Source organism: Uloborus diversus, chromosome 1 (assembly GCF_026930045.1).
Source record: "Uloborus diversus isolate 005 chromosome 1, Udiv.v.3.1, whole genome shotgun sequence".
In the NCBI taxonomy this organism is placed as follows: domain Eukaryota; kingdom Metazoa; phylum Arthropoda; class Arachnida; order Araneae; family Uloboridae; genus Uloborus; species Uloborus diversus.
Genome location: NC_072731.1, coordinates 83,551,397 through 83,565,768, shown reverse-complemented (window position 1 = coordinate 83,565,768; position 14,372 = coordinate 83,551,397). Strand labels below are relative to the sequence as shown.

Below are 14,372 nucleotides of genomic sequence, written 5' to 3'. Positions count from 1 at the left end.
ATAAATGAACCCCCCTCCCCTGCTCTCGGATTAAAAAAATCATTTTTCTTGACCTAATATGCATACACACCCTTTAAAAAAAATGCAAATTTAATTAATTTGCCAAAATATTAAATTACATTTACTGTTGCTTTATAATGTTAAAAAATATCCACCAACTCTATTGTTTGTTGTCTAACTCCTAACTCACAAAGGGACCATGCTACTGCAATCCAGCAAATTTGATAAGCTTTAACGAAAACGTCAGCAGAAAAACAATGTAATTGAAAAACATAGTACAGCTAGAAAGGGAAATTCTGCTCCCCCCTCCCCCGCATATAGAAAAGAATTTAACTATCCAAAAGCTATCTTAGAGAAAAGGGAAAAAAATTGACCCTCGAATAAATGATCTACCATCGCTTTGATGTAAAATAATCATTTTCTTAAACTAAAATGCATAAAGTAAGAAATAGCAATGTCAAGAAGCACAAATTGCAGATTACTGCAGACGTGTGTTTCAGCGTTACAAGGAATGCCCTTTTCAATGCAAAAAGTAATGAACTTATGGATGAAAAGACATCCGACAAAAGTCAAGAGCTAGATAAGCAAACAGCTTAAAAGATAAAAATAGCGGATTAACCAAACACCAATGAGAAAATCATAAACCAACTAGAGGACCCGACAGACGTTGTTCTGTTCAAACTTTGTAAATTGACAAGTTAAAAAATTTCAATAAACAATCAAGTGTTTGAACCGTTTTGTTGAAAAAAAATAAGTAATGAAAATGTTTGAAGCTGCTTGGTGTCAGAATGTGTATATTTATTACAACTTGATTTATCTTGCTCACTGAGCAGTTGCTTTCTATCTAACTATTTCTTCTCCCATACTTGATGGTTTAAAAACTAACTACTCATATAGAACAAACGGGAAATCCCGCTGCAACATCCCCCATATGAACATATGAAAAAGGATAAAACAATCAAAAGGATATCGTTTAAAAAAATAATAAAGGTAAAATTAGTTCTCTGAATAAGGGCGTAAATCACTCATCCAACCCCCCCCCCCTTCAGATGTAAAATAAGCACATTCTTCTTCTAAAATGACTTAACACTCTTTAAAATCGAAAAACAACTCTTTGCAATTTGAAATATTTGCCAAATAAACAAAAAATACGATAAAAAAGAAAAAAAATTTGAATTTTTGGCATCTTGAATTTAAATTATGTTTTTCGCAATCACGAGTGTGTGTGTATGTAGACGCTTATGTGTGTGTAGGCGTGCATGTGTGTGTATGTACGCGTTATGTAGAATATGGATGCAACCTGGAAACGGTGCTCGCTAGAGGAGCAGCATCGGCAGGGGCCGATGGTGGTGCTGCAGAGGATGGCTGTTGAAAAATAAGATCATAGGAACATGATCATTCAAAGGTCAAATGAAAACAATAAGCAATTCCTGATTGCTCAATAAATGACATTAACAGTAGCTTTAAAATGTAAACAAATGATGATGCAACTCTATTGTTTATAGCCAAAGTCAACAAGCCACCACGTTACTGTAATCCAGCCGATGCAGCTAACTCCGACCGATTAACGGTCCAATCTTTTGAACAAAAACTTTTAAAACTTCATATATTGCCTAATTAGTTCTTTCCACCAAAGATCTTCCACTGCATTGATCTTTTGTGTACAGAACTACCCTGTTGTAATTTATCTGGACGAAAATAAAATTTGTTTCTTCTTTAAATGCCATAATCTTTTCCTTTAATAATGTACTGATTAGTTTGATAATCCTTAAAGTGTGCTTGACATTGGTACCAAAACTCAGATAGATTTGAGCCGAGAAACAAATGTTGCTAGGCGTGGTACTTTCTGATCATTTGGTTAGGAAAACCTAAAGTACCGATCCGGTCACATGGTTCAACTACGACAACAAGGCACACGTTTTGCATGAACCGTCCAGTACTTTAAAATATATCACGGTACCTAAAATTGTTCTTTTCAAGAAATGTGTGTGTGAAGACTTCACTCTCTCTCTAAGTTTTATCTATTCTCAATTGACATATCACAGTAAGAAATTTCATTACAAAAAGCAGAGCTGGCTTTCTTGTTGTCCTTTGGCAATGGGTTAAATATTCATTTCAATTCTTGCTCAACAATAGGTTAAGATAAATATTAATCATTTGGGAGATATAACCATCCAATGTTTAAATTAATTAATTAATTAACAGAAACATTTCCGATTCAATTCATCGCGCTTCTATAATCTATGCTTGACACAACTTAATTACACTCAAAAAATTTGATCAAAATCGGTCCAGCCTTTAAAAAGCCTTATGGTTACAAACGTCAGCACAGAAGATATATATTAAGATAAAGAACCAATAGGAATGCAAGCAAAGGGTAAGAGCTCTCTCACAGGCAGAGTAAATCTGAAAGGAAGAATTCAATTGGACAGAGATTAAGCCAAAGCTAAAACAAAAAAAAAAAAATGTCAATAACCGTGAACCGCAAGAAAGGAAAAGCTGGATGAAAGAAAAAAACCCCATCAGGAAATGAAAAAAAAAAAAAAAAAAACAAATTTTCGGAAAAGGAAAAACTAAAGATAAATAGATGAAAAGGGGGAAATGTCAACCCATGACAAAAAAGTTAAACATAAACAAAGCAAGATCGATAAAAATGAATGGAAAAATAAAAATAAAAAAGTATGCCGCATAGAAAAAAATGGATTTGGAAAGGACAGTGTTAAAGATTTGGGAGCCAGACATTGGAAAAATCTGGAACTGCTTTCAGATCATTAACTAAGTTTGAAAAGTTTCTCAAAATATGGGAAGATTCCCAAAAGTCAAGATCTGATGAATTGGGGCATTCTTGGATAATCTGATAAGAGTTAAAATCAAAAGAGTGATTCACATCCCAACAATGTTGAGCAATACTAGACCTTTTTAATTGTTGTTTTTTCACATAATTTTGATGCGCTTTCAAGCAAAATATTAAAGCATGCTGAGTCTGTCCAATGTAGGCAAGTTTACAACTAGAATTAATTTTATAAATTCCATAACAATTAAGAGGGTGAATAGGATCTTTAAGAGAAGAGAATGAAAGTAAGTTTGTAACAAAGCCAACAAAATGCTTGGGTTTATCAATAGATCTATTTCACACAAATCTAAGAAGGTTCTTCTGCCTTTATATAGGCAGTAACCATAGGCGGATTTAGGGCTGAGTTCCTGGGGGGGGGGCAGGGTTTTTTTTTGTGCAATATTGGCTAGTTTCGGTTCTCCGGACAATTTTTCTGTCGGTGACGAAAAGCCATTTTTTTACCCCCTCCCCCCACTATGTTGTCTTTTTTCCTCAAATATATAAGGTCCTGTCTTACTTATTTTGTGTCGTCTTATTAATATGTTGTCTGCTGTTGTCTTAAATTGAACTCAAGAGGGTTAATGGTGTCCTCCTATTTCAGGCTTCCGGGGGAATTTTTGTAAAATAGATATGAAATTCTGCATTTTGAATTCTTATATGGGCTAATTGGAACTAAAAAGAATCTTGAAAAAAAGAGACATAAATTGCAAATTACCATAATACATAGTAAAAATTGTTTTTGGGTGGACAAATCAATGACAGCAGCCCTCAGAAAGAAAAAGCTAGGGAGGATAGAAGAATTGTGCATTGTTATTTGCTTACATCAGCTGTCCATTGAATTCCATAAGCTTTTGATCACGCATCCAACCCTCACTCAAATGCAACAATGAATTAAATACAAAGTGATCAATAGTAAAAAATGCTTTAAAAGAAATGATGTAAAATAAGTAACAAGAGAGTAACATGCTACCCAGTTGGACAATTCTTAATGTATACAATTGATTTAAAAAAAAAAAAAAAAGAAGCACACTTTGATTAGGAATTTCAAAGACTCATCTAATTCTTTTCAAGGACTCAAGAACAATTAAAATGATTTAAAGCATTTGCCCATTCCAGTCTCTGAAAATTAGTATTAGATCGTACAGATTTACAGTATTGTTCTAACTTTGTAAGAAACAACTATTTTAAGTTTAAAAGAAAAAAAAATCTATAGATTTGTCATTACAACAACTTTTATTTTCAATTAAAAGTAGTGCAAAAAACGAAAAAGAATAGAGGTAGCACTTTTTTTAAGTACTGCATTCAGACTTAAATAAACAGCAAGATATGAAACATGTGAGTCACAAAAATTTATCTCAATTAATATGTTGCAGAAATGTCAGAATCATGATTTTTACATTTTGAATGAAGGATGAGGCAAGGTGTTGAATTTGACATATTTTGGCATTTCTCCTTCTAACCCCCTTCCATTTTTTTTAAATTTTGGTTTGTATCCACACTTTTCGAAATTTTCAAGCATTTCAAAATGAAATTTATTTTTTCAAGTACTTTTTTTTATTTTAAGGAATAAGTCATGAAATTTTCGGGAGGTAAATCTCTTTTTTTTTTTTTTTTAAATCTTTGTTTTTGTTTCAAATGTGTTGAAATAATCATCAATTGTTTAAGCATTGCAGCTGAATACATAGCTCGTTATTTTCACTTATATACTTGCCCTAATGGTTTTCAGTTCAAAATAATCGTTTTCAACACATTTTCAGCAACCCAGTGATAGCTTTACTACTTGTAATACAGTGTAGAATCTCCGCCCCTCCCATTAGAAAAGGACATTCGCTATTCTCTTCATTTTCACTTCTGAACTATTAAAAAAAGAAAAAAAAAAGATTTTTTCTTTTTCGATTTTGGTAAGTGTTATTATACATAAAGTCCTTCTAAGAATGGGGGGGGGGGGGGCATTGCCCCCCCCCCTTCGCCTCCCATGAATCTGCCTATGGCAGTAACCTAGTTTAGTAAGACCTCATTTGGAGTATGCTGTTCAGTTTTGGTCGCCTTATCTGAAGAGGGGGCATGATTAAGTTATTTAAATTAATCAAAATGAGAGATGTAAATGGATTAAATTTTTGCGGGGAAAGCAGGATGAGAGGTCATTGTTTTAAGCTATTTAAATCTCAGGCTAACTTGGAAATTAGGAAAAACTACTACTTTAGTAGGGTCGTGGGCACTTGGAATAGCTTACTAGAAGAGGCGGTTATGAGCAAAGGGGTGGATAGCTTTAAGAGGGACATTGATCTTCATTGAGGACTAATTAATTGACTAGGACCAGCCTAGCTGGGCCAAGAGCCTGTTGCTGGTCCTCACATTTGTATTTGTATTTGTTTATTAATAGGAGAGAACATCACCTGGAATTGGAAACATTTTGAATTTTAGCAACCTGATAGCTTACAGATGGAAAGAATGGCAAAACAACCAAATCCTTTCTGATGAACGTTTGATTAAGAACATTAGATTGGGACTTATTTGAAAGTTTTTTTATAAATGGAATCAATCAAAGTTGGCGGATAGTCTCTATCAATTGCCACAGCTTTAAGATAATTAATTTCCACATTAAGAAGTTCCAATGAAGAACAAATATTACTAGCATGATAAACAAAACAATTGAAAGCAGAATATTTTTGATTTGGAGCTTGAGACCATAGTCTATGAGGAGGTAAAGTAAGAGCAAAAGGTTTGCGATAAACAGTAATTTCAAAACCAATTTCATTGCGAGAAACAAGTACATCAAGAAATGAAATCAATTATGTTCATTCTCACATTAAAATTGAATATGAGGATCAATGGAGTTTAAAATAGATAAAACCTCATCACTCTCAAACTGATCCTGGTTCATTAGAACAAAACAATCATCAACATACCGAACATAAAATTGAAACTGCAATTTTTGGAACAGCTTAACCTCAAAATAGTGCAAGTAAATATCAGTAAGAATGGGGCTAAGTGGGTTCTCCATAGCCACACCATCTAACATAATATAAAATTTCCTATTAATAACTAAAGAACATTGCTTAAGACAAGTACAGAAGTAAGGAAAATTAAATCCTCAATTTCCTTATAGGTGAAATGAAATTCTGAAAGTCTTCTACGAAGGCATAACAATGAACTCTCGATGGGAACGTTCATAAAGGAGGGTCATCGAGGGTTCATCTGCGATCATCTGCATTCTTTAGTGCTATATTTTTTAGATTCTCAAAGTAACGAGTGTGGAAAATTATTTTATTTAGAATGGCAACAGCCATTCAACGCTTCCTAGCATGAGCTCGAATCAAGAGTTCAGTCGCTACTGAATCACCTTTCGATGAATGTTGATATTCGATGCTTTGATGTGACGAGAGTCACCCCTTTTGATGGGACTTATGTTCCCAATTTTCGATATAAATTATGTGCACTGTATATACGTTTCAACTAACAGTTCTTAATTAAAATGTTTTTTCTAACCTTCAATTCGTTTGTCGATTTTTGAATTCGATGTGGCAAGTGTTTTACCCACTGAATCATTTTATGATACGAGTGTACAGTATTGTTGATGATCGAAACGTCATCTGAGAACATGGTTTCATTGGAGTATGATGGCAAATTTGAAGAATTGGATTGGAGATTTCTATTTCCATGTTGAGAGACTACCTTGAGCTCATTGATAGGTGAGAGTGGGAAAACTTGGATTTTCCACCTAAAATAGGAATTTCAGATAGAATTTTGAAAGAAATGGTACTTGATGGCTTACCTACTGAATTGTATGATTTACAAAACCTTACGTCATACTAAAACAATTAGACAATGCATAAAATTAATACAAATACAAAAGTGACGACCAGCAACAGGCTCTGGGCCCAGCTAGACTGGTCCTAGCCAATTTACAATCCCCAGTGAAGGTCAATGGCCCTCTTAAAACTGTCTACTCCTTTGCTCATTACCACCTCTTCCGTTAAGCTGTTCCAAGGTTCCACTACCCTGCTAAAATAATAATTTTTCCTAATATCCATGTTAGCCTGAGATTTAAATAGCTTAAAACAATGACCCCTTGTCCTGTTTTCAGTGCTAAACTTTAGCCCCGTAACATCTTTCGTTTTAATAAATTTAAACAGCTGAATCATGTCCCCTCGGTCTCTTCTTTGCTCAAGACTGTACATTTTTAGATATAAAAAGTGTCAACCACAGTTTGTTGTATAACCAAGAGGGATGGATTTCTTAGAGTCAGATTAGAATCCAGAAATATTACCCCACAATGCATTACTAAGGCCAAACATTGGTAAGGTCAAGATAATAAGTCCAACTCGCCAGCCAAACTATGCTTTATTCAGGGTTCGTACTTCCTTAAAAAACCCTTAATTTCATCCAGCAAAATTAAGGTCCCTTAAAAGCCTTTAAAAAGTCCTCAACTTACTGGAAATTTCCTTAATTTTTCAAAAACTGTATTAAGTTTGGTCCTAGTTTTTTTATTTTTTATATTTCCCCCTCTCAAATCTTCATCCTCCACGATATCTGCCGAAAACGTTTGTTTCAAAAACTTGCCAACGCCGTCAAGCTCATGTTTTGCTGAAAGTTGCATGCCTTGTTTGAGATTTCAATCTTTTAGCATCCTGCAAATATTTTAAATATTTTTAATGTTGGAAGGTTTTTTTTTTGCCATATGCTACTTTATATCTGCTTATTTTATTCATTATTTCAATAAAATTTTTATTTCTTTAATTTATTTTAGAAAAAATGCATAAGTCAATGTCCAACTCCCAAAAATGTGGTCCAACTCCCAGTTTTGGATTATAATGAAACTTGGCATGGTTACTTTTTTATGTATTTAAGAAAGCGTTCAAAATATTTATGGTGAATCTGTTATGGTTTAGGCTATACAGCCTGTAAATTTTTTTGGAATTTCATGATTAAATGAAGCAACATCAAGTTGTTATTTTGATCTTGAAATAGTATTTTGAAGTTTTTAAAACCAAATTATGAGTTTCAATGCAAGGAAAAAGGGTAACCAATTACATATTTATTTACTTTTTAATTCTCGCTGTGAAAAGTATGTTCTATAACATAAGGAAAACTTAGATTTTTTACTCTGTTGTAAATGTTTACAAACAAACTTAATTTTAAAATTTACGTTTTCATTTTCAATACCTTAAATTTGAATGTTTTTAGTTTAAAAAAAAAGACATTTTTCTCTAAAAAATATGAAAAGTTGATATTATTGAGTGATTCAGCTAATATTTAACTCTGACTCCCTCAGGCGCGGATCCAGGATTTGGCTCAGGAGGGGGCAAATTTTCTTCCATTTTCGGCGCCCCCACCCATTTGGCACCCCCTCACCAAAAATAATTTATTAAAAGGGAAAATCCCATTTTTGTTTGTTATCCACATCGTCTTTACTTTTGAACATTCATCTATCCGTTCTTAGGGAAAAAAAATTAAGTAAAAATGCCTTGCTATTCAAAATGAAAAATTATTTAAATATACTAATGTAGAACATAATGTGGTTTCATGGTGGAGTTCCCAGAACGGGTGACACCTAGGACGTTAATTTGTGGTGTTACCCCTCCCCTCCCTCCACGTAAAAAAAAAGGTGGACGATGTTTTGTGATTTATTATTGCAATAAAAGTAACAGATGCACATAAAATTTTCAGTGTAAACAATTGTTTTAGTGTTGCCTTAATAACAAAATGCAAAAATAGAAAGGGCAAGTGCAGACACAAGGGAGAGGCGATGGAGGAAGGGGTTCTGAAAAGGTTTCTGCTTCCAATGCTTCGTATAGTATTGTTTTGCCTTATTATCTAAAAGTTAGTCATCAAGTTGCAAAGATTTTGAAGAAATTTGGTTTCAATATAGCTTTTTCTCCAGTTAATAAGACAAAATTTACAAACTTAAAGGACCCCATTGATTGCCATAGCAACTGGGGTATTTATAGCATCTCCTGCAAGTGTGGACTTGGTTACGTTGGACAGACTAAACGTGCTCTCAAGCACCGTCTGAAAGAGCACGAAAACTATGTTAAACATAAAGAACTTGCTCGTTCTTCCATCGCTCACCATTGTTGGACTTCTGGTCACTGTTTTGATTTTTCATCTGCAAAGATTATTTGTAAATGTTCTTCGGTTTATGACCTCTTTCTGGGAAGCTTACTATATTTGGAAAAATTCTCATTCTCTTGTCAATGATTTTTCCAGCATTCCATTTTTTTCATGATATTTGGAAGCAATTTCTATAATTGCCTTTCCTGTTTCTTCGGTGTCTCGCATTCTTTTTGTCTCCTGGCTTCTGATTGGTTGTCTCTCCTCCTGCTTTGAGCCCGGAGTGTACATTAGGGTGGAACGAAAATAACCTAAAATTTTTTTTTCAATTTTTTTGGTTTGCCGTAGGGGGGAAAAGTTGTCATTTAAGTTTAAAAAGAAGCAGAAGAAATTTCATTGCTTTACTATAACATCTTTAGGTGCCGCGACGAGCTTAAAGTTTTATAATAATCGAAATTTCCATTTAACAATGAAATTCCTTTTTATGCTTTCCTGCTGTATGTAACGGCACAAAATATGGCAGTAAATACATTTTTTAAGCATTACATTAGGAAAAAAAATACTAATTACAAAATACAGTTTTTAAAAAATCATAATCTTTACTAATAATAAAGTTGAAAGGCTGTCTGGAGATCTAGATCTCTGTCTGGATCTCTGTGACGCGCATAGCGCCTAGACCGTTCGGCCGATTTTCATGAAATTTGGCACAAAGTTAGTTTGTTGCATGGGGGGAGTGTACCTCGAAGCGATATTTTGAAAATTCGATTTTGTTCTTTTTCTATTCCAATTTTAATCACATTTACCCGAGCAAAATTATAAGATGGGCGAGTAAATTACCAAGTTTTCATAACGTGAAACCGTACCATGGGCAAGCCAATTGGCGAAAAATTCTTCTTACATTATTTGTAAATATAGAAGCAAACCAAATGACCTTTTATTTTTTCTACAACGTGCTAAGCTGTGCGGGTATCACTAGTACACTATAAAAGACATTAACAATTCCATTTTTAACATTCAAAGTATTCTTAATGATTGTAAATAAATAGTTAAACCTTTACGATGTTTGTGTCTATTTCTTTGACACATTAAAGTGTTTTTTTTTTTCAACCAAATAACTCTTTCTTCCAAATAACTCTTGAGTCAATTTTTCGTCACCTGCAACTGAACCATACTTTTTAAGAGCCGCTAAGGGGTTACAAGTTTCACTTTGAGGGATTCACTAGACAAATGTTTTACTAAGGGGGGTTCGGTCATTTCATTTTCAACCCATGAGATCAAATCGATGTAATCTTTGGCAGCAAAAATTATTTGTTGAACTTTAAACTTCTTAACCCCGCCTCTACTTTGTGTTCTTGCATTCAACACATGTCGTAATCCAAGTTCTCTTACATTTCTACGCTCTTTGCATAACATAGCCAAATGGAGATTTTCTGTTGCATCAAAATACCCATTTCTTTATATAACCCGGTCTATAATGTTCTTAAAATCATGAGAGAGATACCGTGAATGTAAGATACGTTCAAATAAATGTTTAGAGCCGAGAATGTACGAGAAGGTTTTAACTTGATGTTAAACCACAAAGGAGCATACGCATTGCCCACTTGATCCGTACAAGAAATGGATCCTTTCTTGAAAATGTATGAATGAATAATGATTGCTATTAATATATATTTCAGTATTATTATTTGTTTCAAACAATTTTAGCGAAATGCCACGCCCATATAAAGGAAACTATACTTTATTACATTTTAACAATGTACTGAGTCAGAGTCTTGAGATTTTCAGTCGGATTTTTAGTTGCCACGTACAATCGAAATATACGGTTTGCAAATGTAAGTCATTTGGAGTGGGGAAGTTTTCCCAGGTTCCTTGAAGATAAATCTAGTGAGCAAGTCCCACTTGATATAGTGACACACATATCCAATACATACTTGTGATCGGTACTTATGTCCTGTATGTTCTCAAAAAGAATGTTACTTTCAATAGGTAATGAAGTGACCACATTAAGATTAGAACAGGTTTCCAGCTGTTGAGCTATTTTGTCTTTAAATTCGTTTGATTCTTTTGTTTTACCATCAAAGAATCCATTAGGCTTCTATTCCTGTTGTCTCAAAGAAGCTCTTGACCAAATGTAATCTATTTTGGAAACTAAAAAGTCATATATATTTCACTTACAGAAAGATCTTTTCCAGCCGCACTTTTTAGGCCGTGTCTAATAAAACAGTAGCATTTCATTACATCTTCGTAAGCAGGTAGTAAAACTTCATTGAATCGCTAAAGATTTCAAAAATAGGACATTCTGATGTTTGTCTCGTTTGCACTTGTTTAGACTGAGCCATTGCAACTCACAACAATGAAGTATCTTAAAAACTAAAGTAATTTTATGCTACTCACTAACTCAACTCGACTAAGACTATGACACCTGATCTGAACTTGGCCCCACACACACAAATCACTGCTGACCATCCCCGCACCATTTAAACATCCGCTGCTGCAATGACTCAAGCTCCCAGATGCCAGTGCATTCAGCAAAAAGTGCGTTTTTGAGAAACTTACTTTGCTCTTGCGGCACCTCAAGACATAATCCGAACAACTAAAATAAGTTATTGTGTGGCCTGTTGAGCATAAAAATTGCTTTTCGACAGCATTTGAAGCATAAAGATAAATTTGAAAAAATTTTTTAAATTTAAAATGTAGCAAAAATTGCAATTGTGCAAAACTTTATGCTCTTTGCGGCACCTCAAGACGTCCTTCAATATTTTTTATATTTTTTTTACATCTTGTTTGCATGAAAAGGCAACTTTTCCGCACTACGGCAAATTGAAAATCAAAAACTTTTTTTTTCGTTCCACCCTAGTGTACATGCTGTTCGCTGATGGTTGTTTGATGTATTTTCCTGTATTCTTATTGGTTGGCCCTCTTTGGTATAAATACCGATGTTCACTTGGTTGTTGTCAGTTCTCTCGCAAACTTCTGGTTGTGTTGGTGAGCTTTTTGCACTGATGAAGAGGCTCCATTGTAGCCTTGAAATAGCTATATGCTGTATTTCTCCAATATTTGTGCTTTATTTACGTTGTTTTTTCACCTTAATCATATTGTGCACAAAGCTTATATGATAATTTTTTATTTTCATTCTCCATATTGTAATTCAAAAAAAGCCATTTCAATCGGTCTTAAATGAAGTAGGAGGGATTCTTCAAAAATGTTTCAGAATTGTAGTCTTATAAATGCGATTGCATTCCATCTTTATTGACCTGAGGAGAAGGAGAGGGTAAAGAACTCTCTCCCGAAAACTGAAGTTCCGAGAAAAGCAGGTGCACAACCTGAAAATAGATTATTTTTTCTTTTAAGGAGGAGGGGGAGCTCTTTTAAAAATTTTCCCTAAAGACATATGTGCATTGTATCAAGGCTGTATCCAGAATTTTTTTTGGGAGGGACCCGGATTCGCACATTGCCCTAACACAAACATATATGCATAAAAATATTAACATAGAAGGTGTTTTTGGTCATGATTTTTATTGATTCCACTGTTTGACTGTTGTTATTTTTATTTTAATTTCTTATTATGTTTTTATTCACCTTGTAATGGTAACGATAACAAGAGAGTGTCCCTTCAAGGCGGATGTAGAACACCCATAATTTCAGGGGTCCAGGGTAGAAACCCCGGGAATTTTTTTGAAAAATAGATATAAAAATATGTATTTTGAGGCCTTATATGGGGTAATTGAAACTACAAAAATATGAAGAAAATAGACAAACAAAGTCCTTTAAAGGTTATGCATTCTTTTACAAATCAAGATCAATCAAGATAAAAATTGCTTGCTCAAATCGTTGACATAATCGACAGGGAGGAAAAACGAGAGAGGAGAGAAGAGAAGCTCATGGTCATTCACTCATATCGGCTCTTAGTGTAGTTTGTTTTTGATCACTTCCCCAACACCCCTCCCCCCTCCCTTTTCAGCAAATCCCTACAGTATCAAAATTGTAAAAGAAATGGCATAGAGATTCAGAAAATACGAACGTAGAGTAATATTCTGGCCATTTGGACAATTCATGCTTTATTATCTTGGTAAGAGACAAATTGAACTTTTCAAGGAATTTTAAAAAATTAAATAATTTTCAAAGCCCAGAACAGTTGAAATTACTTAAAGCACTTTTTTTGCACTTTTCAGAAGATAGTCTTACAAAATGATTATAACTTTGTAAGACACACCCATTTTAATTTAAAAATGAATGCAACAAAACATTTCTCAAAACAGACAATTTTTATTTCAATCACAAGTAGTGCAGAAAATGAAATAGAGTACAGTAAGTGTTATTTTTTTTTCTCATGCTTAAGATATTAGCAGTATGCAGTAGAAGTAAGATAAAAACAAGCAATAACAAGAATAACAAAGAACTTCCAAAACACTGAATTCAGTATTAAATAAATGGCAAGACATGGAACATATCAGTCACAAAAATTGATCTTGAAAAATATCCTACAAAAATGCAAGAATCATGTTTTTTGCATTTTTTACTCAGGATGTATCAAGGAGCTGAATTTGGCACATCTTGGTAACCAGATACTATCCTAATTGGAAACTATGAACCCGGTCCGTGGGGAGTCCCTGACTTGAAATCGATACAGTGTAAGTTTTATGAGAGTTTTAGGTGGAGGAGGGTAGGGGCCCGCACAGGGAGAAGGGACACCTGTTAACCCAAGCCTGAAGGGGACCCAATATTTTTAAAACTAGGGTTGAAAATAGGGGTAAACAATAGCGAGAGGCACTTGAGAAAGTCATTTGTGATGGGCCCCAAAATTTCTGTACAGTCCCCTGGAGTAGGGTAAGTCTACCAAAATGACAAGGGGCTTACCTTGCCCCTGAATTGAATTGGGAAAGAGAGCAGGAAGTCTTAATTAAGGGTCTAAATTTCAAATATGCTTTGCAGCTAATGAGAAATGGAATTGTTTTTTCTGTATTTCTACAAATTTTCACTTGTTTAATAGTTACAAAATTAAGAATTAAAAAAAAACTTATTTCCCTTTTCTGATATTAGAAATTAAAAAAAAAACTTTCTTCTGTTTTACCGCACAAAACATTTCGGGTTTCAGGGGAGGGGGGCGGTGCGAAGGCCCGTCGGTCCCCCCCCCCTCTGGATACAGCTTTGTAATGTCTACACGCGTACAAAAATTAACAGGACCGTTGGAGGTCAAAACTGTGAGACAATCTTTGGTAATGCTAAAGAAAGCAAAGTTTCAGGGACCTCCCCTGAAATTTTTTGTAATTTATGTCTTAAAAACGTGTTATAGACTGCATTTGTTGCCGATAAAGAAAGAAATGGGACTCAGGAAATGTCACTGATCGATTTTTTGAGTGGAATTACCACCCCCACCCAATGTTTCAAAATTGAAGCTCTGAAAACAAAATATTTGACAATCTAAAGATATTAAAGAAAGGAAAGTTTTTTTTTGGGGGGGAGGGGGGGCTCTCCTGTGGAAGTT

The 14,372-nt window shown here is 34.2% G+C and overlaps 1 protein-coding gene across 1 annotated transcript in view; it reads left to right on the top strand.

The window, feature by feature from the left end:
- LOC129230726 (dnaJ homolog subfamily C member 10-like) overlaps positions 1-14,372 on the top strand; it is a 116,118-nt gene that overhangs the window by 71,339 nt on the left and 30,407 nt on the right. The gene's annotated exons all lie outside the window — the stretch shown is intronic.